Source organism: Salvia hispanica, chromosome 1, assembly GCF_029641045.1.
Source record: "Salvia hispanica isolate PSC_SH4W2 chromosome 1, Shi_PSC_v1, whole genome shotgun sequence".
Lineage (NCBI taxonomy): Eukaryota > Viridiplantae > Streptophyta > Magnoliopsida > Lamiales > Lamiaceae > Salvia > Salvia hispanica.
Window position 1 is genome coordinate 15,471,079 of NC_142692.1, and position 9,126 is coordinate 15,480,204.

The window sequence follows — 9,126 nt, forward strand, 5'->3', positions numbered from 1 at the left end:
TCTTTTATTTGAAACTGCTCTTTGTTGCGTGCTTTTAGCTTGTTTATGTTTATTTGTTTTTCTTCAAAATCAAAACCAACCTTTCCAGATTCTCTAGATAGTAGTTAAAATCGGTTCGTGGTAATTAAGTTGCACAATTTGTCTTTGTGGATACGATACTCTTACTTTATCATCGTCTTCAAATTCCAATAACTTTATCATCTCAAGTCATCTTCTGATATTGGATCGTTCTCCCCTGCCGCTCACTTAACAAGTCTTCTTCCCTCTCAATTTTTTTCTACGGAGAGGGCGACCATTGCCTTTTTCCGGTCAAACCTTAGTACAACTCAACCTTCTCGGACGCCGGGGGAGGGGGCGGCCGCCCCCTCCTGCCCCCTGGATCCGCCACTAAGTACACTAGTGATGGTTAATATATAGATTGCTTGACATTGGGTAATGGAGTATTATTTTTGGTTGTGCATAAAATTATCATCAATGCCCGGTAGCATTTATGTTTTGGTGTAGCTGTTGTTTAGTTGGTACTGAACTAGCGTGTTACGAAACTGATCAAATGTGTTTCAACAATATTCATAATTCATGAAATACATGTAAATTGATCATACTATGTTTCTTCATTCATAATTCAAGAGAGACATGTTATATGAAATTCAACCAAATATAATCAAAAAGGAGAATACATCACACACAACATTACGCATAACACAAACAAACAACAACTCTTGAGCATGATACCACTATCAATCAATTAGAACTTCCCAATTGCTGAAAGAAGTCTTGAAAAACACCATCAAATCTCTCCATCTCTTGAGGAGGCAAAGCCACCATTGCACCAACTCCACCATCAACGCTGTCACGAAATATCCAACATATATCCTTCCGATGGTTCACCACAGGGCAACAATAAACCGGTTTTCCCCAAGGGTACTCAACCCGCTCAAACCCTAACCCTAGCCACGAGCTAACCATATAATCTCCATGGGGCACCCCTCTATGCCCCTCCATCCAATCAAACGCCGATTTTATATACTCATCCGTCATCACTTCCGCCCCTTTCGTCAGCACCTCCACCACCCCCGAAAACGGCCCCTTCTCAAGCTCCTCCACCGCAGCCGAAACCCCTATCGGAAGCACCCCATTTCCACTATATCCCGGTGGAAGCTGCGGATTTCTCCTTGGCCTTATATCAATCACATTAAGCAAAGTCGAAACCCTCTCTTTCTCATCTATGCCGCCGCTAGAGAGGGCTTTGCACCGCCATATGAGCGCTGCTGCCACGCCGAAGGTTGTGATCTTCGCGTTGGCGGCGGTTTTGGCCTTTTGTTTTAGGTTTTCAATGTCCGTGAGAGTGAGTTTGAAGATCTTGAAATCGAGTGGCTCACGGCTGCAGTCGAAGACCGGGGCAGAGGAGTCCTCGCTGACGGGGAGGCGGAGGTCGAGGAACTCGGGGTGGGGGAAGGAGATGCGCGGCGGGGATCGGGCGGCGAGGAGGCGGCGGTCGTTGCATGGGATGTGGGCTAAGGGTTTGTCGTCGAAAGCTTGAGAAGCAAGGTTTTCTATGAATGATTTGGCGCCTAATCCATCGAGTAAGATGTGATTAGTGCATATTCCGATTGCAAATCCACCGCATTTAAATGATGTTACCTGCAAATCTGCAATTATGCGTTAGAAGGATAGCATAAGATCAATTTACAATGAAAAAAGCTTCATTTCATTATGAAAATTACTCCATCGGTCCCACTTTAGGAGCCCTAATTGAGTAGGGCACGGATTTTAGAAATGTAGAGGATAGTTGGGGAAAAAAAGATAGTCGAATGTGAGTCCTATTTTTATATACTCCTTCCATCCCATAGAAATAGAATTATTTGGGATGACACGAGTTTTAATGCGTAGTTGTAAAGTTTGAGGGAAGGATAAAAAGTGGTTGAAATAATGTAGTGGAGGTGGGGTTCATAAATAATAAAGTAAAAAAGGAGAAAAAAGTTTCGATAAATGGATATGGACTAGTTTTGTGAAAAGGACGAAAAAGGAAATTCAGCCTGGCCTATTTCTATGGGACCGGGGGAGTATTAGTTTTATTATAAAATTAGAGTGGAATGTGGAACCTATAACTTCCTCCATTCCGCGGTAGTGAATGCGTTTCTTTTCGGCACGTGATTTAAGAAAAAATGTTTTAGGTGAGTTAAGTAAGGGAAGAATAAAATAAGAGAAATGTGTTGACTTTTACTAAAAATGGAAATAACTCTACTACTATGGAACGTGTCAGAATAACAAAATGACTCCACTATACTAATAGAGGGAGTACTATTTATGGAGTATTCTAACTGAGACTACTAAATTGAGACAAACTAAAATGAAAAACTGGATTTCTAAAGTGGGACAGAGTAAAATGAAAAACTGGAACTCCTAAAGTGGGACTAGGAAATATGATTTTTAGCCATAAGCGTACCTGAAAAAAACACAGCGGTTGGTCAACTTCAGGTGCCAAATTGTCCAAGTTTTGCGCAACAAGCTGGCGGTATCCCAAGTTTGGATAAACCAAGTAGCTCCCTATCTCTTCCAATGATAGCTCCGACGACGCAACGACGAAGCCGACTCCGGCTCCGTTGCAGTCCATCTCTAGGCGGCCAATCTTGGCGTTGAGTTTGAGCCTTCCAGCCATAAAATCATAGTGCACAAGCACTTTTTCAAGTCCCATCTTAAGGCGTTTCACGACATTTTCAAAGGGGAAATCTTTATTTGGCTTAAAGAAATGAGCTGTTGGGATATTGTAGTTGAGAGTTTGGTCGACGTTTGACAAAAAAACTGTTTTGTGTGGGATTTCTTGAGATGGGAATACAAGGGAGCTGTGGTGAATGTGATCTTGAGATCATTCAAGGAAGGGAATGGAGATAGAGATGCCATTTGAATTGATTTTTGTTGATTGCTTTTGGTTGTAGAGCATGTGTACTTATATTGTTTGAGTAGGGTAGGCTAGCAAGATCATGGTGATAACATTTTGTAATTTTGTAAATCTATTTCACACTTACATTTATTACGGGCGGAAAGAGTATTAATTGCTACTCACTTTGTCCCACCCATCAAAATAGAGACTATTTTTTATTTTAGTTTGTCCATAAGAATAGTTTATTTTATATTTTTTGTCACTTCTATATTTCTTGCGAGATGGAATTCATCTCCACTAATATACTCCAATAAATTATTTCTTTCTATACTCTCCTACTTTACTGATTATATATTTAAACTCGTTCCATCCAAATATTTCTATTCTTATGGAACGAAGGGTGAATTATATTATGTAACGTTAGTCTTATTTATGAAGGATTGCTCGTAAAGAAGAAATTTTTGAATTGATCTGCGAAAGTAGAGTAATAGATGTTCAAAAAAATGGGATGAACAAATTTGCATAAATAAATTTGTTACTCTTCTCGCCCAATAAAATATGTCACATTTTCTTTTTAGTTTGTCTCATTAAAGATGTCACATTTCCTTTTTTGGTAAGTTCCTTCTCACATCAATATAAATATACTCCCTCTGTCCCATAGTAGATGTCACACTTGGGAGTCGACACAGAATTTTAGGAGATTTTATTTTGTGTGTTAAGTAGTGAGAGAAAATTTAATTTTATAATAATATGAGAGAGAACTTTTTTCAAAAGAGGAAATGTGACATCTTTTGTGGAACAAACTAAAAAGGAAAGTGTGACATCTACTATGAGACGGAGGGAGTAAAATTTTCTCTCTTCACTTAACACACAAAATAACATCTCCTAAAATCCCGTGTCATTTTCCGAGTGTGTCATCTATTATGGGACAAAGAGAATTTATTTTGGATTATAATCTATAATTGTTGTAGTACTATTGCACAATAATATAAATATATAATGGACCATCGATCATATATGTGCATGTGTTTAGGTGATCCTTCATGTTATAACATAAATATATAATGGACCATCGATCATATATGTGATGCATGTCTTTAGGTGATCATTCATGTCACACCCAACTCTATCTGACGTAATTACTTATCGTAAATAAATTCAAAATTTAAAATAAGCAATCATTATGTCAAGTAAATAAAACACACATATTATATAAGCTCAAAAACTAACATTTATCAAGTACATATTTCAAAACATTCTAAATCGTAGTGGGACCCTTTCACGACTCTATATATTATACATTTATCTATATGCAAAAATGATGAGGAGGAGAAGGTTGTCAAACGCGTCAGCCGCCGAACCTGATAACACGTGCAGTTCCTATGACCCATGTCAACCAAAAACATCACTGAAATCTTAATCCTGAAAATTATTAGTGGTTTATATGAGCCACAACTCAGTATATATAAACCTTCCCTTTAATTTCACACATGCCAGATACCAAACATTTAATTTCACACATGTCAGATACCAAACATACTCTTTAACCAATATATAAAACAATAATCAACAATTATTAAAATTAATTCCATATACATATGCATATGCCACTCTGTTCCTTTTTATTATTATATGACAGATCAAGTCTGGTATCTGCCCGGGATTTCCATTGTATACGACCCGAAGGTGCCTTTTAATCATTTGGCCTTTCCACGAATGCCCCTCTTAGCACATTTTCTTTGACCCGTAGGTCCATTATCATTGAATATGACCCGTAGAACCCAGGGCAAGACTGTCACATATCCTCTTTAATCCAATGATGCAAATAATTCTAATGTTATATAAAAATATATCCATAGCACCACTCACATATTCAATATTCCACCATCAATATCAAATAACACATAACTATATTAGAGTCACATATAATCAAATTATTCACTTTATTTAACACGTAGCAAAGAAGCACATAAAACATGTAAAATTAAAAGTATGATTTATACACATCTGATCACGATGGATAAACAACTCAAAAGCTCGATCTCTTCTCTTCGTTTATCACTCTCAGATTATATATAGTTGTTACTCCTAAATCCTAAATATTCTTCTCCTTATTATTTTCTACTACTGTTGTTCTTCTCTCTCTTTTTTTTCTCCTAACTTTCACCCCTTTCTAATACATAGCATATAGTAGCTTCCTCAAATCTTCTCTTTTCCATTCTCATGAAAATAGAATATACTATATAGTCCCAATACGTGTAAGCTGCAAAACTAGGCGAGTCACTTAATATTATACTTTGTATTTATACTAAAACACGTATAAAGGAGAATTTAGAAACGTGTATCTTTGTAAAAATTTAGACTACCAAATACACCCTTCGTCCCATTTTGGAGTCACATTTTGACATAAAAGTCCGTTCTAATTTTAGAGTTACATTTAGAATTTTCCATATTTGGACATACAATGTTACCCCATTGTTGTTCAGAATTAAATCAAACTGTCATTATCTACATTAAAATAAACCTAAATAAAAATAAAAAATCAAAAAGTAAAAAAGGACCCACCTTCAACCAACTCACTTCATTTATTACTCACTCCATCATCTCAGTCCATTTATTACACACTCCACCATCTCACTCTACCATCTCACTTCATTTATTACACACTCCACCATTTCACTTCATTTATTACACTCCACCAATTTCTTAAAACCCATGTCATAACTAAATGTAACTTCAAATATGAGACGGAAGGAGTAATACATACCATTGCATTTGCTATGCCATCGTACACACATTTATTTATTTAGTGTGTGTAATCTTAGTCTATCCACAGACTAAAATTATAAATATGTATATATGTAAATTACCTACATGAATAGTACTATAATCCCATTTACATATGCACACGTTACAACACATGCATAAACATTTATATTAGTTATTTAATATAAACAAAATAATCCATACTTATTATATATTATGTACATTTATATAAAAATTCTCATGAATCAAAACTATTTATTTATTCGACTATATTGATTGATAGTAACACTAAATATATATATGACACACACTTAATATACTACAGTAAAAATGACAATATAATATGCTAATATGTAAAATAATGCATGATTTTAGGTTAGGGATGTCACAAATCTTCCCCACTTTAAGAATTTTGTCCGCAAAATTCATTTCTCTCTAAGTTAATATAGTCTATGAAATTGCTAACCGGTAAACAGATTTGGATAATTCTTTCTCATCTTTTCCTTAGTACATCAGTATTTTTCTGAACATGCGAAGGATCAAATCAATAAAGCCGAATCCTACTGACGTAGAAAATATTATGAATCTTTTTTTATTGCTCGAATCGCATGACTCTTTTCTTAGGTGAAACTCATAAAAAGACATTATCAAGACTGAGATAGCAAATCGCGGATCTCTGTCAATATATAAGATACTAAAATACCATATAAGCATTCCTGCAGATAATGATGCCAAATCTCCAAAGGAAAATAATGTCGCTAATAACAGATTTTGAACAGAATAAGAAACTTCGTGTACTTGCGATTGTTACGATGCATAAGCAATAAACTTTCCATTAAGTCAAAAGATAACCAAATCCATGTTTCAGCGCATCACTTTAAATAACATAATATCTTGTACCTGCGGAGATAACCAAAATAGGTGACATATTCAACTGATGCTTACACTCATTAAAATTCTTTTGATGTGCTTTACTCAATATAAATGAAGAATTCTGTCATACTAAGTTCATTATCAATTGAATAATAATCAAGAAACATTTCCCGTTGAAAACCAGTTCAATCTTTTGCAGATTCACTTCTATTCCACGACCTGACACCACGTGTCCCAACAATACCACATGTTCTAGCAAAAACTCAAATTTACTCAACCTTGCAATAATCTGTTTATCTCGCAGAACTTGTAATACCAATTGCAAGTGATTAACATGCACATCTGTACTTCATGAATATAATAGTAAGTCAATAGAAATAATCACTAACGGATCTAGGAATAGTTGAGAGAATTTGTTCATCAATTCCATAAATAATTGTAGGTGCAATAGTTTATTCGAAAGTCATAACCAAAACTCATAATGGTCGTACTGAGTTCAAAATGGTGTCTCTGCAATATTCTCTTTAGCTATCTTCAACTGATGATATCTTGATCGAAAATCAGTACTCGAAAACAGTTGCATACCTTGAAATTGATCAAATAAGTTTTCTATTCTCGGTAATAGATATTTATTCTTCATTGTCACTCGATTCGACTTCCAATAGTATATATAATGCCGCAGTGTACCATCTTTCTTCTTCAAAAATAATATTGGTCCTCTTCAAGGTAAAACATTAAGTCATACATATCTCTGACAACTCTTGTAACTATTTCTTCAACTCTTGAAACTCTAATGAAGACGTTGATAAATATAAATATAAATAAATGCAGTGCTCAATAGAGAAATATGTCTCCTGATAAGGTGAAAATCCAGATAAATCTGCACTTCCAATAAATCAAAAAGCCGATATAGATAATATAAGAAAACCTGGAACAATATATTGATTACCATAAAATATCACTCGATCCCGTCTCGATGATTATATTACCATTTCTTTTAGTTGACAAGCTACCTTGGTTCAATGAAGTGAAAACCAATCTATATCCATAATAATATCAAAACTTGTGTATGAATAAGAGAATCAATATCCGTCGGCAGCTCAATTGAAATAACTCGCAACACGTTCTCTAGAAAACCATGCATATTGAAATAATTCTAGCTCATAATCAACAAACATAGTTCCTTGATTAAAGACAAAACCTTCTCTGCTTCTTATCACAATACACTTCTTTGAATTTAGCATTGAGTTCTCTAGAAAAATCGTCTTAACAGAATACCAGAGGTTGTATCATAGCTTGTGGGAATGTTTTCCACCAAGAGTAAGTATTGTTTCAAACAAGAGATACCTTATAATCAAAACCTTCTTCTGACATACAACTCATCTGATTGAACACCGGTTCTATCACTTTTAACTATATCCCAGCCTCAGTCAGATTAGTCTCATAAAAACAACTTCGACTTTTCCGAGCTCTTTAAATTTTCTACCTCTTTATCTCATCATTGGTCCATGTACCAATAATCCCAATATGATGCAACATGTATATGACATGTTTCTACAATTAATTGATGATGCAGGGCGGCTGACCCTTCTCTACTCAATGACACATATTTATGATAATTGAAATGCAAATGAAACGTCTAACCGAAATGCATCATATGATATTCATGAATGACATGTCCCAGCGAGAGTCTATCCCCGCTCTGATACAACCTAAACTGTCACACCCAACACTATCTGACGTAATTACTAATAGTAAATAAATTCAAAATTTAAAATAAGCAATCCACATGTCAAGTAAATAAAACACACATATTATATAAGCTCAAAAACCAACATTTATCAAGTACATATTTCAAAACATTCTAAATCGTAGTGGGACCCTTTCACCACTCTATATATTATACATTTATCTACATGCAAAAATGATGAGGAGGAGAAGGTTGCCAAAACGCGTCAGCCGCCGAACCTGATAACACGTGCAGTTCCTACGACCCACGTCAACCAAAAAACGTCACTGAAATCTTAATCCTGAAAAATATTAGTGGTTTATATGAGGCACAACTCAGTATATATAAAACTTCCCTTTAATTTCACACATGCCAGATACCAAACATACTCTTTAACCAATATATAAAACTATAATCAACAATTATTAAAATTAATTCCATATACATATGCATATGCCACTCTGTTCCTCTTTATTATTATGTGACAGATCAAGCCTGGTATCTGCCCGGGATTTCCATTGTATACGACCCTAAGGTGCCTTTTAATCATTTGGCCTTTCCACGAAGGCCCCTCTTTGATTTGACCTTTCTACGAAGGCCTCTCTTAGCACATTTTCTTTGACCCGTAGGTCCATTATCATTGAATATGACCCGTAGAACCCAGGGCAAGACTGTCACATATCCTCTTTAATCCAATGATGCAAATAATTCTAATGCTATATAAAAATATATCCATAGCACCACTCACATATTCAATATTCCACCATCAATATCAAATAACACATAACTATATTAGAGTCACATATAATCAAATTATTCACTTTATTTAACACGTAGCAAAGAAGCACATAAAACATGTAAAATTAAAAGTATGATT

General features: G+C 35.1%; 1 pseudogene across 1 annotated transcript; it reads right to left on the reverse strand.

The window, feature by feature from the left end:
* Nucleotides 1-605: 605 nt before the first annotated feature.
* Nucleotides 606-2,901, reverse strand: LOC125217570 (acyltransferase GLAUCE-like; annotated as a pseudogene). The gene is made up of 2 exons (XR_016134419.1): nucleotides 2,447-2,901; nucleotides 606-1,641 (listed from the first exon to the last, which is right to left on the reverse strand). The product of XR_016134419.1 is annotated as an acyltransferase GLAUCE-like (transcript).
* Between the last annotated feature and the right edge of the window lie 6,225 nt (nucleotides 2,902-9,126).